Source organism: Rhinatrema bivittatum, chromosome 13 (assembly GCF_901001135.1).
Source record: "Rhinatrema bivittatum chromosome 13, aRhiBiv1.1, whole genome shotgun sequence".
NCBI lineage: Eukaryota > Metazoa > Chordata > Amphibia > Gymnophiona > Rhinatrematidae > Rhinatrema > Rhinatrema bivittatum.
In genome coordinates this window covers 58,079,959-58,099,044 of record NC_042627.1, presented here as the reverse complement: position 1 = coordinate 58,099,044, position 19,086 = coordinate 58,079,959, and the positions used below count along the sequence as shown (strand labels likewise).

The 19,086-nt window shown below is 41.8% G+C and overlaps 1 protein-coding gene across 1 annotated transcript in view; it reads left to right on the top strand.

The window, feature by feature from the left end:
- Positions 1-19,086, top strand: part of LOC115075242 (SHC-transforming protein 4-like) — an 82,439-nt gene that overhangs the window by 9,139 nt on the left and 54,214 nt on the right. The gene's annotated exons all lie outside the window — the stretch shown is intronic.

Here is a 19,086-nt window from a genome sequence, read left to right as displayed (position 1 = left end):
CCCCAGCACTGTCTATAATCCTATCTCATGCATATTTATTGTGGATATCCTGAAAACCAGACCTGTTTGTGGCACTCCAGGACCAGAGTTGCCTACCCCTGGTCTAGGATTTATAACAACAAACACTGCATCATGTAACCTATGTTGACTGATTCATCTACTGAGCAAGCTCTTAAAGCAGTGTCTTCCTGACTGGTGTGCTGTCAGACCTGATCTGGTGAGCCATGGAAAAGTCCTTAGTGCCTGATGCTTCGGTCCATACCAATACCAGGGAGCTGCTCTCAGCATCTCGCAGCACACGAGACACCAGCGATGACTCAAACATGCATAGGGACCTTCATTTTCAGTTTTTATTTTATTTTGCCTGGGAATTTAAAGTTAGTGGAAACATGACTGATATAACACACAGAAGAAAAACCAGTGGAAAAAGCAGTGACTTTGAAGTTAACATCTTTTTTGGAAGAGACAGGTGGGTTATGCTCTTTTCAATAGGAGTTCCGGTTATGTCATAGTACAGAGATGGTTTTAATCTCTTTCAGTGATGGTATATTACATTGGATTTACAAAGATCAGGAAGGGGTATTGTTATTATTGGATTTGTCCACTGCATTTGACCTGGTGGATCATCGGATATTATTGAGACTGTGTTATGTTAGGTATTGTTGGGAGGGTGTTGCAGTGAATTAAGTCTTTTTTTGTTAATGGAAAATTGTCTTCTGCTATTACATTTGAGTGTGGGGTCCCTCAAGGTTTACTTGTTCCCCACATTTGTTTAATATCTTTTGTGTCCAGTGGGAAGGTTATTGGATGAGTTGGTGATGAGGGGATATTTATATGCAGATGATGTTCAAATTGTGGTACCATTGGGGAGGGATAGGTTACAGACTGTCTTGGATTTGAGTTCTGCCATAGATACAATTCTAAATTGGCTTGTGGAGAATAAATTGATATTGAATTAACATAAAACAGAGCTGCTTAAGTTGGATGGGGTGATGTCTGATAGTTTGCCAATCCAAGTGAAGATGTGTTTGGAGTTGGCGGAAGCGGTGGAATTTGTGAGAGATTTAGGGGCGATTTTAGATTTACGCTAGAACATCGTGTTTCTCATATAGTCTACAGCACTTTGGAAATTGAAGCTGATGAGGAGACTGCATCTTTATTTGAACAATCAAGCCTTTAAGACGCTTATTCATGCTGTGGGTATTCATTCTGGGCTACTGTAACAGTCTTTGTGGGGCTTCCTTGTAAGGTTCATGCATAGACTGCAGATAGTCCAGAATGTGGTGACAAGGGTGGTGTCAGGTTGTTCGAAAAGGGAATCTATTTCACTGGTGCTTCAGAAGTTACACTGGAGGTCCCAGATTGAGTTTAAGATTTTAATATTAACTTTTCATGCCGTGAGGTGCTCGGGGCCTAAAAGTTTGAAGGATAAGTTGAGGTTGTATGTACTAGGATGTCAGCTGAGATCTAGACAAGGTCAGTTATTAGTTCTATCGTTTCAAGTTCCGAGTAAAATCAGACTGAGAGCACAAGCATTCTTAGTGATAACCTCCATGCTTTGTAAAATAGAGCTGACAAGAATTATTTGACTTTTTATGACAAGGTCAAGACCTGGATGTTTACCAATCTTGATTGAGAATTGTATTGGTGGGAAGCGATATGTGGGGAGTGGGTGGCTGGCAGATTCTAGGTGGGTTTGGTAGATGCAGTATTGTTTATATTGTTAAATTTATGTGTGGTTGTGATTTTGGGTTTTTTTTTATTTTAATTTTTGTGTTTGTTATTTTATTATGCATATTGTGCTTTGGGCAATACAGTTTTTGGGTTGGGGTTACAATTAACAAGAATTTTTAAATATATAAATACATTTTTATTTTGTGATTAAAAAGTGCAAAACATTGAAATTCCCAGGCAAAATAAAAACTGAAAACAAAGGTTCCTAAACATACAGGAGCTTCTTTCTGAGCACATGTGAAGTCATGTATGCCTCTCCTTACTAGCTACAGTTTGAGTGCTGGAATGTGGGAATTAATGGACAACATGTAGGGCATGAATAGCTGGGCGCTACTTTGTGCAGCACATACAGCACCTCCTCCACTTTTCCCCTCATCTTTTGTCTCCTTCCAGCCTCTGTCTTATCTCCAGGCTGAGTGCAAAACAATCTTTTTCTATTAGATGTATACTCTTTTTATTGCGGGCTGAACAACCTTTGCCATTCTAAGCTATGTGAGTCTGTAAATCCTACAGCAAAAGCGATTATGTCTTGAATTAGTTGGGGGTTTTTTAACCAGTATGCTATATACATATGATTGCTTATTACACTGAATATTTAATAGAACAGCTCTGAAGAAATGTGCATATTCTGGTGGAAGTAGACATTTTTAAATGAGACTGGAAGCAGAAAAACAGAGTGTGTTTATTACTGCAGTTACACACTCCTCATAACCTTGCAGTGTCAGTCACCTTATCAAAGGCATTGGTTTTCAAGCCATTTAAAAAAGACGCACTCCTCTGGGCAAGTGTGCACCGAGTGTGAGTCATCCAGAAATTGTATGGACACAAGCTCTCTCTGGCACTGTGCCTTGCCTTTCAGAAACAAATCCACCAAGATTCTCCGAGCCAGTCAATTAACTAAAATGAGTCAGTGCATCTGAACCTCATCAATGATTCACGATTGCAAAGCTATTTTTAGATGCCATGCTATCAGAGGCATGGAGCTGGGTGCCAGTGTTTTATCATAATATGCCGGAAGGAATGATGAAGACTAGGTAGGTGGTGTGGCTCAAATTATAAGAAGTAGATGGGCAAAGTGTGGTGAGCAGTTATGTTTTGCCCTCTGCTGCTACAATTTCCAAGGCAATATATTGTAATTGCATTCTATGTTTGAATAGTAGTCATGATAGGAATTTACATTAACAATTAAAACAAAATATAAAGCATAGCCTTAAAACTTGAGACTGTATGGAGTATACGAACTGTATTTCACTTGGCCAGATAATAACCTATCTAAATAGCATGGCATAGATTCAGTGGCAACCGTTCACAGGCTATAAGAAGTCACAGGCAGGGGGGGGCAGTCCTGATATTAATATCCTACTGACTTTCAGAGGGAATGACAGGGGAAGCTGGGGATGCAGGCTGCCACGCCTGGGGCTGCCAACCACTTGTAAGTGTCCAGCGCTGCATATTTATGTAAATCATGATTGGCTTGGTTAAATTGCATATTAATTAATTATGTGTACCTTTGTCTGCTTTAATTTGAAAGTCTGAAATTTCAGACCTATTACAATTAACTTGTAACCTATCATTAAAATCATCCATTATACCTGAAGACTGGAAGGTGGCCAGTGCAACCCCGATATTGAAAAAGGGCTCCGGGAGTGATCTAGGAAACTATAGACTGTTGAGCCTGACTTCAGTGCCGGGAAAAATCATGGAAACTGTTATAAAGAATAAAATCACAAAACCTTTAGATAGACATGGTTTGATGGGACACAGCCGGCATGGATTTACCCAAGAGAAGTCTTGCCTCACAAATCTCCTACATTTTTTTTGAAGGAGTGAATAAACATGTGGACAAAGGTGAACCAGTAGATGTGGTGTATTTGGATTTTCAGAAGGCGATCGACAAAGTCCCTCATGAGAGGCTTCTAAGAAAACTAAAAACTCATGGGATAGGAGGTGATGTCCTTTTGTGGACTGCAAACTGGTAAAAGACAGGAAACAGTGGAAAAGGGTAAACAGTGGAGTGCCTTAGGGATCTGTACTTGGACCAGTGCTTTTTAATATATTTCTAAATGATCTGGAAATGGGTACGACGAGTGAAGTGATCAAATTTGCAGATGACACAAAATTATGCAGCATAGTTAATTCTCAAGCAGATTGTGATAAATTGCAGGAGGACCTTGTAAGACTAGAAGATTGGGCTTCCAAATGTCAGTTGAAATTTAATGTGGACAAGGTGATGCATTTAGAGAAAAATAACCCTTGCTGTAGTTACACAATGTTAGGGTCCATATTAGGAGTTTCCACCCAGGAAACTCAGTATACTGTGGCGGTCAAAAAAGCAAACAGAATGTTAGGAATTATTAAGAAAGGAATGGTAAATAAAATGGTGGATGTCATCACGCCTCTGTATCACTCCATGGTGAGATTGCACCTTGAATACTGTGTGCAATTCTGGTCACTGGATCTCAAAAAAGATATAGTTGCACTGGAGAAAATGCAGAGAAGGGTGACGAAAATGATAAGGGGCATGGAACAGCTCCCCTATGAGGAAAGGCTAAAGAGGTATCAGCTTGGAGAAGAGATGGCTGAGTGGGGATATGATAGAGTCTACAAAATCATGAAAGGACTTGAACAGGTTAATGTAAATCAGTTATTTAATTGCTTGGATAATAGAAGGATTTGGAGGCATTTCATTAAGTTAGCAAGAAGTTCATTTAAAACAAATCAGAGAATTTTTTTTTTTTTTTGCTTAACACATAGTTAAGCTCTGGAATTCATTGCCAGAGAATGTGGTTACAGCAGTTAATGTAACTGGGTTTAAAAAAGGTTTAGCTAAGTTCCTAGTGGATAAGTCTATAAACTGCTACTAATTGATAAGTAATAGTAGCTTAGGATCTATTTAATGTTAGTGTACTTGCCAGGTTCTTGTGACTTGGCTTGGCCACTGTTGGAAACAGGTTGCTGGGCTTGATGGATCCTTGGTGTGACCCAGTATGGCAAATCACATGTTCTTAACCACAAACATGTAATAATTTAGACCCACTGTACATATGTAACAGAAATAGTTCTTAAAATGTGAACATAAAATTCATGGACACAATGTTTTGTTTTGTTTTTTTACTGAATGACCAATGATCATTTTGCACAAGCTGCTCAGTTTAGTGGTGAAAGTGGGCCAAAAGTGTATGAAGAGCCTGTACTGAGCCACAACAATCACAGCATCTCATAACCACAAACCTGCCTCAGGCAGTACTTGTGTCTAATTATGAAAAACAAAACCAGAATAATTATGCACACAAAAAAGGACCCCCACACCCTAAAAGACCCCAGCTACAACAGCATTTCAGTGAAGAATGCCTGCATCAAGGGAATATTGTTTGAATAAATATGAGTTGGGCTGCACTGCTGAATTTTTTTGGGTTTGTGATAGCTCCCTTATTTTGTTTTTTCACAGACACACTTTCTGCATAAGGTGGGTCTATGATTATGAGCTTACCAGCTGTTTGTTTTAGTGCACTGCCTGGCTCTTTAACTAGCTAAAGTTACTCCATTCTGAACAGAGATTGGTTCTTCCTTCACTGATCTTTTCACCCAGAGTGAAGTGAATAAATGAAATTCATTTGCATGGAGCTGTCAGTTCTGTGCACTTAGCATTCAGCCCAGTAGTCTTCCTTGGTGGGTTTGGGAGGTGGAGATTTGACCAACTTCTCTTTTCAAGTTAAGAGAGGATTGGCACCTGCTTGCCATGCTAGGGATTTTTGGGTTTGGTTTTCCAGCTAACTTTAGGCTTGCTAGTTTTCCAATCAGAGTTAGCCAGATATTTTTACCTGGCTAGCACTGATATTCAGTGGTAGCCAGGTAAATCTAATCCATTTGTGAGACCTCCCTTGCCCTGTCTTTTCTTTTGTCTGGCTAAGTTTTAGTGAGTTAATGACTTACTTGTTAAAACGTAGCCATTCAGTAGAGCAGGATATTTAAAACTCAAGGGTTGTCCAGCTAAGTCCTGAATATAGCTGGACAAACTCTTTTGAATATTGACCTCTTATACCTAGAAACCTTCAAAATTATTGTGTGTTATTTGTGTTATTGTGTGTTATTTGTTTACTTTCAGTATAACCTGTTGTATGTAAAGCCTGTTGCTAATTTATTGTTTACTGTAAACCAAGGTGATGTATATCTATACGTACCGCGGTATATAAGAGTCTCTAAATAAATAAATAAATAAAATATGGCATCAAGGTTTTGTGTTCCTGTGATGTGGCAACATGGTACCTGCTGAATGGGGAAACTCTAGTTACTTGGGTAAGCTGGAGGAGAACAACACAAACAGATAGCTATGTTATACAAAAATTTGTTTGTGCAAATGTTGTGAGTGATAGCAATTTTTCTGCTCATCTGTGCTGTTGAAACAATTAAGTAAAAAGCTAACCCACTGGACACCAGATGTGTTTGTGAGAGAGAGAGAGTGGGTGTCAGGGGTGGAGGGAGAGAAAGGTAATCCATGCTAATCTGGTAGGGAGGGGAAAAGAAAGCTCCCCTTTCTTCCTCCATCAGTCCCCCCCCTCCCTATCCCTTGCCCTCCCATAGTAACAGGCTAATGCAGAAAGGTGTGGTCAGCTGACTGCACCTTTTTGCACTCAGTTCAACATACATTTTCTGTGGGCATAACTTGCTGCCAATGCAGTAAGGAGTTTTTGCATGCTGAAAATGCATGTTTCCAAACGGGAGTTCTGCTTAGCATTCTCACATGGAAATCCCATGCAAATGAGGACATTAAACATTATCTCCCTATGCAGAAAGACTGCATCTGGCCAGCATGTCTTTTTAGTGCTGGAAAAGTAAACCCTGGTTGAGCTGGAATTTTTCCAGCACTATAAAAAAAATTTTAAGTTAAAAAAAGTTTTTTAAATGCTCTTGGGAAATGCTGGCAGCTGTTGCCACTTAATAAATGATGTATCCAGATAAGTGGCTGCAGCCGCCATCACCACCACTTACCTGAATAAATACTGATTTCCTTTTCATCTTGCAACTCTACTATATACAGGTGGGATACACCATCTGGCCAGCAGATGGAGGCAGAGACAAAAATTCAAGAGCTGACTTCACGCCCTATAAAGGCCTATGCTGCCTCAGCTCCTCAATATGTCTATGCCTCAGCAGATATGAGGACTGGTGCTGGAACAGATACATGGATTCTTAGTAACTTGGTCTTGTAGTGTCTTCAGCAGCAGGAGCTGCAATCCAGACTTCCAGGAAAATAGGCAAGAGCCATGAAATATCATGGTAAAAGCAAAAAGCCCAGTAAAACCGTCAAAGAGCCAGGATGGCAGGCATAGGTCCTGATTTCCCTGGCTGAGTGGGCTCTCAGGACAGCCAGCATAAGACCTGATTTGTCTCTGGTATGAGCAGGAATTGAAGAAAAAGACAGCACAGTAAGGCTGAGGAAATCAGCATTTCTGCTTGAATGAGAGAGTGTTGGTATGTTTTACCTGAGCTATCGTACCCATTTAGCTTTGGGAACCACTTTCAAGTAAAGGTAGCCCTGCTTAGTAATTGGAGTAACAAGTTCTCAGCTGTGAGAAATTCCTTTGAGGGTGTTTACTAACCAGCAGGCAAGGCCAATTAGGAGTTGCAGAAGTGCTAATGAGCAGGCTATGCAGTTGACTGTGGTTGTCTGATTACCTCCCTGGAACTCTAGTAATCCCCTGGGTTGGACTCAAATGCAGAGTTGCAGATTATAATCCTGGAACTGGGGAGTGAGATCCAAGTTCCAGTGCCCTTTCTTATTCCAGCTCCTGGCCAGGTTCTGGTTTTTAGAAAGCTTAGTACTTTGTTGCCAGAGGATGTGGTTAAGGCAGCTAATGTGGCTGAGTTTAAAAAAGAGGTTTGGACAAGTTCCTGGAGGAGTCCATAAACTGCTATTAATCAATAGGAAATAGCTACTGCTTGTTGCCGGCATTAAAAGCATGGGATCTATTTAATGTTTGGGTATTTGCCAGGTACTTGTGACTTGGGTTGGCCATTGTTGGAGAAAAGATACTGAGCTTGATGGACCCTTGGTCTGACCCAGTATGGCATATCTTTTGCTCTTAAAAAAAAAATCTTAGGAAGACAGAACCTTTGGAAAAGCAATGATACCCAGTCTTGAGACAAGCTCAATTGCTTCTTACTGTTGCTTGTGCCAAGGAAAAAACAATTTTGGTGTGGGGTTTTTGTATAGGCTATATACACATATATTTATATGTAGGCATAAATTAGTGAAAACTATGTATATTAAGGCAAGTATGCCATATATTTATTTATTTATTTATTTTATTTAAGGTTTTTTTATACCGGCATTCATGAAATCGTTCACATCATGTCGGTTTATATAAAAACAGGGGTGCGAAGAAGAAGAATACAACCAAGAACATAAATAAACGTGATGAAGAGATGCAGTTACAATTAACAGGGGCTGATGAACTGGGGTGGAGGAAAATAAAGAGAGATAGAGGAGGTTAATTATATACAAGTGTACAATATATATATGGAGTCCAATATATACAGCTGCTGTGAAGAGTATTTATTGGTGGTGCGTGTTAGGTGGAGTTCGGGTAGGCTTGCCTGAACAGCCATGTCTTGAGTCTTTTCCTAAAGGTTAGGAGGCATGGCTCATTTCTGAGATCTGGGGGGATTGAGTTCCATTACGGTGGGCCTGCTGTGGAAAGGGCTCGCTCTCTTAAGGTGCTGTGATTGGTGGTTTTGGTAGGTGGAACACGGAGGCATCCTCTGTAGGCTTCTCTGGTTGGTCTTGTGGATTTGTGTAATCGGAGAGGAATTTGTATTTACTGCTCTTCTTTCCCTCTGCAGGAAAGATGCTATCTAGAAAGGTTGGTAAAATCAAATTAAATTGAAAATGATGGCAGACCATTATAAAAGTGGTAAAAAAAAAAAAAGTGTGTAATCAGTGTTGGATGTACCTTACTTAAAGCAATGTGAGATAGCATTGGTAACTCTTCTGGCCTATTAACCCACATGCAACTAGATAGTGGTCATGTTCCCATAAGAAGGAAAAATTCCTCAGGGTGGGACATTGGAGCAGATAAGCGGGAGTTACCTTCAGCTATGAAGTCCATAGCTGGTAGGGCAAAGAAAGAGGCTCAAAACTCCCAGATGAGGAGGAAGAAGCCTCTGCTCAAACAGTTTTCCTTTTTCTTCCCTGGCCGTTATGTATGATCACTTGTGTTTTCAAGACCTCCTGCAATAAGGCTGGCATCCCTCGGTGGAGGCCATGCTGACCATTTCTCATAGGTAAGGATCTGCAGGGAAAGGTAGGTCTGGACATAAGGACTCAGTGGATTCACAGCTGGTGAGGCTAGAAGAAGAGAAGGTACACAAGGAGGGGGTTCCCTTTGGCCGGTTCCCCCCCATCTGTGTTGGTCATTGCAAGTTCAAGAGGGACCTTAGAGTATGTGTGGGTTCCCTTGGTTACTCCCTCGCAGGGGAATCAGTAAAATCTGGGACCTCTAGTACAGTTTCTTTTTTTCCCTACTGTATGAGAAATGTAGTATGGACTGGTCCTAGTAGAGGGGAGCTTAGCAGAAAATCCTCCCTGTCAGATCCAGCAGAATTTCCGAGGCTTCATAGCAAAATCCCCTCACTTTGAACACCCAGGGTCGCATGTTTGATCCCTGTTGCTCCTGAGGCAAATAGATCTAGCACGCCATATAAACAGAATTTGGCACAATCGAAGTGCAGTTTAAAACAAAAATTACAAGACTGATGTTCTATTCAGACCAAAGCAGTGGTCTGAATAGAAATAATAAAGCTCAGGGTTTGCAATTCAAAACCATTCCTGTGTATTTTCTCCAAGTTCTGTGACCAGGCATTGGTCAAACATCTGTTCCTGGATCCCTTGAACACAGCAATGAGGCTCCCTCTTTGGGTTAGCAGGAGCTCTGGATACTTGGGGGGGGGGGGGGGGGAACGGACAATGAGCAGTAAGCCTTCCAGATACAGGGAGCTTCACCAGCTGGCTAAAATTTCAAATAATGGCTGCAAATTAGTCATTGTAAGAATCAGGAACTAGTATCTGGCCTGTAGTTGTTCGATGTGAACTTATAAATTCAGTAGTGCCCAGAGCTAACGGCATGATCGTGCGATTGTAGATTAGAATGAACATATCAGATGTCTTGATTGGGTAAGATCTTGCAGAAGGAGCTGTGGCCCTATGAGAGGGCAGGTGAGGTGCCCACCATGAGAAGTGCATTGAGTCAACTGCATTTAGTGTTTAAACAAGCAACTTGCTAACAAGAAAAGGAAAAGCAGGAAGCAGAAGGTTCAGGTTTCCTGGGAGAACCAATGGCTGATATCCAGACTTGGTAGGATGTATCAGCTAGAAGCCCATACATTCTCTGTACTTAGCTAGGGGGACTGTACAGGTGTTCTCATGGATTTTAGGCAAATAATTCTTACCAAAAAGAGCATGATATTCTCTTGCCAACCTTGGTGCTGTAAGGAATAAACTACATCGAGAAGATAGGTAAGAACATAAGATTAGGGCTGCTGGTATGGCAGAAGTGGTCCATGTAGCATGCCCTACAGTCCTCTGAGAGGTCAGTGTTATGAAAAGTACAATATTCCAGGAGAAGAGTCCAGGCAGTTGATCAGCCCTTCCAGTATCCCTTTCTGAAAATGTTAGTGATGTGCAGGGTGATTGAGTGTGTGAACTCATAAGAGCAATACAAGGAAAATACTTCCTATAGAATGTGGGCTTGTTACAAGGAACAGAGAAAGGAAACCTATCTCATCCCGCTTGCATGTTAAGAAACAATTCTTTTGAGGAGTCAAGATCTCAAGTTTTCCACTGAGGGAAGTCTCCTTGACTTGGTAAGGAGCTTACTGTGGAAGAGATCCACTGTTACTTCCTTTCAAGCACTATAGAGGAGCATCTCATGGACATGTTGGGAGTCCATCTCCTGGGTGTTTCTGAGCAATCCTTAAAAAAAAAAAAAAAGAAAGAAAGGTATCCTGGTATCCAATATGCCCCACTATTATTTTGATAATAATGGGACATGTCATTCAAGGTTTTTTTATGAATGCGCAAGCATTGATCATAAGATAGACTTAAGGCTCCTTGAGGATATCTGGAATTCACTAATGAGTGTAAGAACTCAAGTGGATGGTTTTATTTGGCTGCAGAGGCCTGCAAGAAAGAAGTGACTTCAAAGGCAATTGCATAATGGATTAAGGAAGCAATTGACAGCAGCTTGTGTATTAAAGGCAAAGCCAAAATTCGGGAGCCTAAAAGTACACGTGGCGAAGGTCAAGCAGTTTCCTCTGCGTGGAATAGAACCCTAGGAAAAACTTGTACGGCAGCTACAAGAGCATCTCAGAATACATTGACAGAATATTAGAAGTTAGTTCTTTTAAGGGGGGGGGGAAAGGACATGGCATCTAATATGAGAATCCTAGAAGTAGGCCTCCCACCCAGGCTAGGAACTGCTCATGTAATTCCCACCTGTATGGACCAGTCTGCAGGATAAAAAGGAAGGTGAAATTTATACTTACTCATTAATTTCCTTTCCTTTAGTTCTAGCAGACTAGTGCAGGACCTACCCTGAGAAAAGAACTGTGGTCAAAAAAGAGGGTTAAGTGGACTTACAGTATATATGTATGTATATATATATATATATACATACAGATAGAATTTAGCAAAAAGAGGGTCTTTCTCCCAACAGAGAAACATGGCCAAGGGAAAGGGGAGCAGAGGGTATCCTCAGTCCCTGACCTTTTTGGTTTGACTACGAAAATTATTCTTGCGGAGTAATGTCCTTTTTTCTTCTTCTCTATCTGGCATGGTTCACTGGTACTTAGCCAGATAAAATACTTATAAGGCTAAGTAGCGGTGACTTGCATCAGATAGTTGTATAACTACTGATTTATGCATCTATCTGGCAGCTGCTTCCTGCTGCCAGATAGATGGATAAATCTGAATTTATATGGGTAAGTAGTGGTGGTGACTACTGCTAGTTACCTGGGTAGCCTGTCAGGGATACCTCCACCCCCCTTTCCCAATAAAAATGTGTTCAACCTGTGCCGAACGCACATTTTACAGTTTTTACTCATTTTTTAACTCCCGATGCATTAGATATCATTAGCTTACTGCATTGGCAGTTAAAAAAAAATCTTGGCATTAAAAATGTATGCGAAAAACTAACGCACATTTTGGGGTAGATTTTATAAAAGTACGCCCGTGCGTGCTTTTGTTCGCGCACCAGGCGCAAACAAAAGTACGCCGGATTTTAATAGATACGCGCGTATCCTTTAAAATCCAGGGTCAGTGCACGCAAGGCTGCCCAAAATCGGCAGCCTATGTGCACCGAGCCGCGCAGCCTGCCTCCGTTCCCTTCGAGGCCGCTCCGAAATCGGAGCGGCCTCTGAGGGAACTTTCCTTCCCCCCCCCCCCCCCCCACTTTCCCATCCCTTCCCCTACCTAATCCACCCCCCCAGCCCTATCTAAACCCCCCCACCTTTGTTTTGAAAGTTACGCCTGCCGGCCAGCTGGCTGGTGCACAATTCCCCAGCCCAGGAGCTGTTTCGGAGGCCTTGGCTCTGCCCCCGGGCCGGAACCATGCCTGCGACCCCGCCCCCAAATGACGCGCCGCCGTGACACGCCCCCGAAACGCCCCCAGGAAAGCCCCGTGACGTACGCGCTTCCCGGGGCCTGCACGCGCCGCCGAGCCTATTCAACATAGGCTTGGCGCGCGCAGGGGGAACTTGGGGCAGGTTTTCGGGGGGTACGCACGTATCTTACGCGCGTACCCCTTTGAAAATCTGCCCCTTTATTAGCACCAAGATTATTGCATCGGCCTGTTAGTAGGCAAACCATGCCTCATCATTATGGACTATAACATAATATTTTGTTCAATTTGATTACATGCCCTATTGTTAAAGCCCATGATGAGTTACAATGTATTTAAATATATACAAAAATTATAATATACATAAAGCATTACATGAAATAAAAGGAAGAAAAGGGAATTTCAATCCCTTTCAGACCCATCCTATACATTTTATTTATTTATTATTTATTTATTTAAAACTTTTTCTATACCGGCATTAGTGGGTACATCACACCGGTTTACATTGTAACAAAATGGTTGAAAATACATATAACAGGGTAGAAATCAGAAAGGTAGGGGGCACACTTGAGGCAGTAAGGAAGGAAAGAGTAACTGTAGAGAACTTCTTAACAAGGTAAATCAGAATAAATATATCGATATAGGACAATTCTCAATTACCAAATGAATAGGGATAAAAGTAATTGAATGAAGTTATATACATATGTAAGTGAAGTATGATTGACTGGAGCTATATACACAGGTAGGTAAGGTATAACTGGCATTATATACATATGTAATTAAGGTAGAGATACACACTGGTAAGGTAAATTGGCATTATATACATATGTAATTGAGGTATAAAAACAAAGAGAATATCTGGAGAGGGCATTAAGGAGGGGCTTTTAGACTGGAGTGTATATAGTGTGTGGGGGGGGGGGTGGCTGTTAATCAGGGAAGGCCTGTTTGAACAACCATGTTTTGAGTTTCTTTCTGAATTTAAAGTAACATGGTTCGAGACGGAGAATAGAGGGCAAGGAGTTCCAACGTGCAGGGCCAGCGATTGTGAAGGCGCGTTCTCTTGAGGAAGTGAGATGTGCTGTTTTGAGGGGGGGCACGTGAAGGGATCCTTTGTTGATAGATCTCGTGGGTCGATTAGGGTGCGCAGCCATGAAGGGAAGGTTGAGCCAGTTGGAATGGTGAGAGTAGATGGCTTTGTGGATGATGGTGAGCGCTTTATATAGGATACGGGATGGGATGGGGAGCCAGCGAAGGTCTTTGAGGAGGGGGGTAATGTGGTCTGTTTTTCACGTGTTTGTTATGATTCTTGCCATGGAGTTTTGGAGCATTTGGAGGGGGTTTTATGGTGGAGTAGGGGAGTCCTAGGAATAGTGAATTGCAGTAATCCAATTTAGATGAGAGAGTGGTTTGAATTACTGTATGGAAATCATGTGAGTGAAGTAGGGGTTTGAGTTTTTTTAAAACGTTAAGTTTAAAGAAGCCTTCTTTTAAGATAGAGTTGACATATTTCTTACTCTTTTCTACTCTTGATAAATAAACTATCAAATAATAGGGAAATATAAAACAAAAACAGAAGCCAAACTAGGTCTTGGCTATATTACAGAAGACAGATAGTTTAGCTCTAGACAAATATTAACAAGCATTGAATCCCACTAACTTCACCTCTGCTGGACCAGGTACATAAAGCAGTGCTTGCAAGTGGAGCATAAAGCTCTTGAGGGGTTATAATTTCTAAAGCATTTTGCTAAATATTTGGGTAATCTATGATATAACAGGGGGGGGGGGCACAAACCTTTTTCATTTTGTTTTTTTTATCTTTTTTTTTTTTTCCATTTATTTTAAGGAAAAATACTGAAGCAAACAATAAATGAAAAAAAATGAAAGAAAAACAATCAGCAAAAAAAGAAAGAATAAAAACCGAAAATAAAATGCCCAGGCTCCATCAGAGAAGAAATAAAAATCCTACCAGTGCCTCTCCTTTGATTCTCCTTCTTTCTCGACCCCTTATCATATTTTTCTTTTTTCACAGGGCAGGAGCGATCCCCGGTTTTCTCCTGCCTTGCCAGTGGTATGCTTAGAAATGGTGCTGGAAGAACCAGGCTGGCACCATTATTCATTTCTTCTGTACAAAATGGCACTGGTTTGGGTGGCACTATTTTGTATGGAAAAAAATTAGCAATGACACCAGTCTCGGGCAGGGGGTGACATTTCTAAGCATACCATCAGTATGGCAGGAGCGACTGGAGATTCTTTCTCGGTGAAAGAAAAATATACTAAGAGAGTCTGGGGGTGGGGAACTGGAATGGGGCCACCTGGGAGAGTTAATTTTATTTGTTGGTGGCAGTGGTGAAAATTTTAAAAATAAATTAAACGAATAAAAACAAAATTGTGTTCATTTTTTTGTTTTAAGCATGAATTGAAAAAAAAAACAGGAAATTTTGTTCAAATTTCCCATCACAGTTCAAATTAATGCATGTCCCTATGATGTAATGCCTTAAACAGAATGTAAAGGATCGTGAACATAATCCTATTTTCAATAGGCAGCTAGTTTCCTAAGTAATGGGGGTCACATGGTCCAAACTCTGGCCTGGATTTATCAAAATACAATGTTGTATTTCCTGGATGCAACCCCTGGGGGAGAGCAAGAGAGTGAGCGAGCGACAGAGCCTGGCCATAATGTTTTCTCCCTAGATAGGTATTTATATCCCTATGGGAGGCCCACCTAGTAACTCGAGGTGAGGTTTAGGTATTAGTGTAGGGGGTTAGGGGCCACTTTGACATTCAATGTGAGACGTACGAACAGAACAGTGGTCTTTTGTGAAGATTTGAAGGCCTTCGGAGTGAGGAAACTCACTCAAACGTGAGATTTGGGCAATGTTCTCTCCACCTAGCTTGATGAACTCTCTACCTGGGTAACAACACATTTAAAACTAATCGGAGAAAGTTCTTTTTTACTCAACGCACAATTAAACTCTGGAATTTGTTGCCAGAGGATGTGTTTAGTGCAGTTAGTATAGCTGTGTTTAAAAAAGGATTGGATACGTTCTTGGAGGAGAAGTCCATTACCTGCTATTAAGTTCACTTAGAAAATAGCCACTGCCATTAGCAATGGTAACATGGAATAGACTTAGTGTTTGGGTACTTGCCAGGTTCTTATGGCCTGGATTGGCCACTGTTGGAAACAGGATGCTGGGCTTGATGGACCCTTGGTCTGACCCAGTATGGCATTTTCTTATGTTCTTATCCTTGGGCTGCAGGCTTACGTGATAATCATAGGTTTGTTCAGATTTCAGTATTATCTAGGGAAGGGAGCAATTTTGAAAAGGATCTAGCCAGCTAACTCTTCACATTCCTTTAAAAATGATCATCTAGAACCCTCTGCAAAGTGCCCTGCACAGAACGGTAACATCTAAGGGGCCTAGTGCTAAAGGTTTTCTCCCATTTTGTATCTATGAGAATAAAGCTTAGTATATAGGACCCTAAATCAAAATAAAGCTGTCACAATCTATTTTGTTTCTGGGGGATGTAACTTGGTCAGGGGAAGAGGCACATCTATTGAATATTTCAATACACATGATAGTTTGCCCCACCTAATCTCATCCGCAGAAACTGCAGGGGCATAGCACACAGATGCTTTTGTATCCGTGTAAATTTTCATGAATTTTCAAAGGAAAACTATCCAGAAGGTTTCACTCTGAAAATCCTCTTAAGGTATATGGGTATAAAAGTATTAGGGATGTGCTTTCATTTGCAATGACGTTAAAATGATCAACATGTATCATGTTGGAAATGGCAAATGCCATAATGAGATTTTATGTTTTTTGTGTCATTTTGGATGCTCTCTTTTAAAAAAAAATTGTTTCCAGACCTCCCACCCAATCTGTGGCACTGGGCCTCTGACCGGTCCCCCTCCCCTCAAACTGTATATTAAAAAAGTGGCTCCAGGCCTGTGGCCCTAGTTCCCCCTCCAGAACCCCTCATACTCCCCATCCTGGGCCAACTGGAGGACTCTCCAGTGCCCGCTACTGTTGCTCTGAGAACGCTGTGCTAACTCTGCTGGCTAAACTAAAGAAAGTCAGTGTAGCACTACATGGTCAGAGCAATGCTACGCTGAGCGTGCTAAAAATACCCCATGCAGATAGTCAGAGCAATATTTGATGCCGAGCCAGTAGCAGCTAAGAAGAGTCCTCCTCCCGGATTGGCAAGGGGATTTTTGGAAGGTTTGGGGGCGTTCGAGGTGGGGGGAAAGTACTGGCCTAAAGTCCAGAGCTATGTTTTACTAAAATTGGGTGAAGGTTTGGGGGGGGGGGGGGGCCTGGATCCAACAGTGGGTGAGGGCAATCAGAAGAGAGGCATACTCAGTCCAAAAGCAATTAAAAAAAAAAAAACCAAACACAAAATATATGACATGAAGGACAAGCAGTCTAAATGACACAAACAAATAGCAAAATACAATTTTTTACATGCACATTCCTAAAAAGTACTCCCATACTTTGCCATTAGGTGGCTTATTACAAATGGCCACCAAAATTAGTACAATGATATTCACCCCACAAAGATGTGAATAATGCAAGATTGTTGAATCAAATGTCTAGATATTGTGGAATGTGACCTTTTTTCTCATTAAAAACTACCTTTCAGCACATCCTGCAAAAATCATTTGTAAAATTCCCTTTGTAATGCACAATTGTTGAAAACCTCAGTTCTGCTGGATCAGAATGCTTTCAGTTGGCTCCAATCCCTTATCTCTGATAAAATGAAACCTTCAGAGGAGTGGATGAGTCATACTTGGAGATCATGTGATGATGACTAAGTCCATTCTTCATTCTGGGTCCTTGCGTGGGAAGCTACTCTAAGCAAAGCTGAAAAAAATCAATACCAGGTTTTTGCAATAAATTGCCATGAAGAGAAGAGGGGTTGATCTTATCACCGATTCACAAAAGGCCCTTTCACTTAAAGCTGGGATCTGGAATAAGAACCATATGCACCCTTTCTTCAAGGTTCCACATCATATTATGCAACCTTTTCAGTATTAATATTATTATTTCTTAACATCACTTTGAGTTAGACAGTGATCTAGGATCAAACTAGAAAAGATATGCACTTATACATGTCTGTAGGTTAACAGAAGTAGGTACAAGCTCATGCAGTGCCAAAAGCTTGTAAAAGGTTAACAGGTGGAACTCTGCTCCTCCACCCCCTAGGCTTTAATCCACAGCTGCCCCCTCCCTACCCCCCACATTTTGATTTATCATTGATCCTCAGCAGGCCCCTAGTTCTTCCTCCTCCTGGCCACCTCCTCTTCTCAGGCCCCATGGGTAGTGCAGGCCATACCAACCCTGGTGCCTGCCCTCTTCTGCCTTTTGCAGGAAGTAACCAGGTACCTGATTGTATGCATTTCTCTTCTAGCAATTGTAAAGAAAAGGCATTTTTTTGCATTTTGTCATTTTACTTTTGTGACTTTTTACCCTCACTCTTTGTCTCTTCTCGTTACACTCCTTTCCTGTGTCTAGTCTCTCCTCTCTCCCGTGCGTCTCTGCTCTTTTCTTTCCCCTCATTTCCCTGTATCTCTCCCCACTCTCTTGTATCTCTCTCTGCTCGTATCTCCCCTTCCTTCCTTCAGTACTGGCCTTGGATAATGTGGCAACCTTTGCAGCCAGCAGGAGTGTGTTTGTGTGTGTGTGTGTGTGTGTGGTGGGGGGGGGGGGGGTCCCATCCTCCTCCTCCTCCTCCTCCTCCTCAGCAATCTGAGAAGCAGAGGGTGGGGGGGGGGGAATTTCTCTGGCATTTCCCTATAACTGTGGTGCCCCAATGCAGCCACTCCAGTTGCACAACCCTAAACCTTCTCCTCCCTGTACGTCTCTCTCATTTTCCCTGTATCCCCTCACTTTATGTACATCCCCTGTGTGTTCCTGCTCAGTTCTGTCCCCTTACTTTTGTCTCTACATTCTTCTTTCTCCGTTCCCTTTGTCTCTGCTCTTTACTCCTCTCTGTATATCTTTTCCTTGTGTGCCTCTGCTTTCCCTCTTTTCTCCTGTCTCTGCCCTTTTCTCTCCGGTTCCCTGTGTCTCTCTGTGCTCTTCTTTCCTTTACCTCCATGTGTATTTCCATTCTTTTCTCTCTCCTCTCTGTGTTTTTGTTCATTTTTCTCCCCTCCTCCTCTGTAGGTTTCTCCCTTGTGTGTCTCTGCTCTTTTCTCTCATCTCCCCCTGGTGTGTCTCTGCTTTTTTTCTATCTGCCTTCCTATTCCTGCTGTGAAAGCGGTACCAAGCAACTTTCAGCCAGCTTTTGTAAGGAGGCACCAACACCAGCTTGTAGTCTCACTCTGGAGACAGAGAGACTGAAAGGGGAAGAGACTTTGTATCTCTCACTTTAAATGTCAAAGTGGTCCCTAACCCCTACACTAATACCTAAACCTCACCTCGAGTTACTCTCTCTCTCTCTCTCTCTCTCTCTCTCTCTCTATAGTGTGAGGTTCCTGATAGCTAGGTTAGGTCTTTGGGAGCTTCAAACTACCAAAACCGGCATCCACTAAAAACATCGCAACGGGTGATACAGCCATAACGCAAGCTATCGCACAGCTTAATGCTACTGAAAACGTTGTAGCTAAAATCGGCGTTAAAGCAGTGCGATAGGGCTTTGCAATATGGTAAACCCAGCTCATTCCCACCCCTAACTCCTCCTCTTTTTCAGATTTGCATCGCACCATATGATATGGTGCTACCGCATGCGTTAA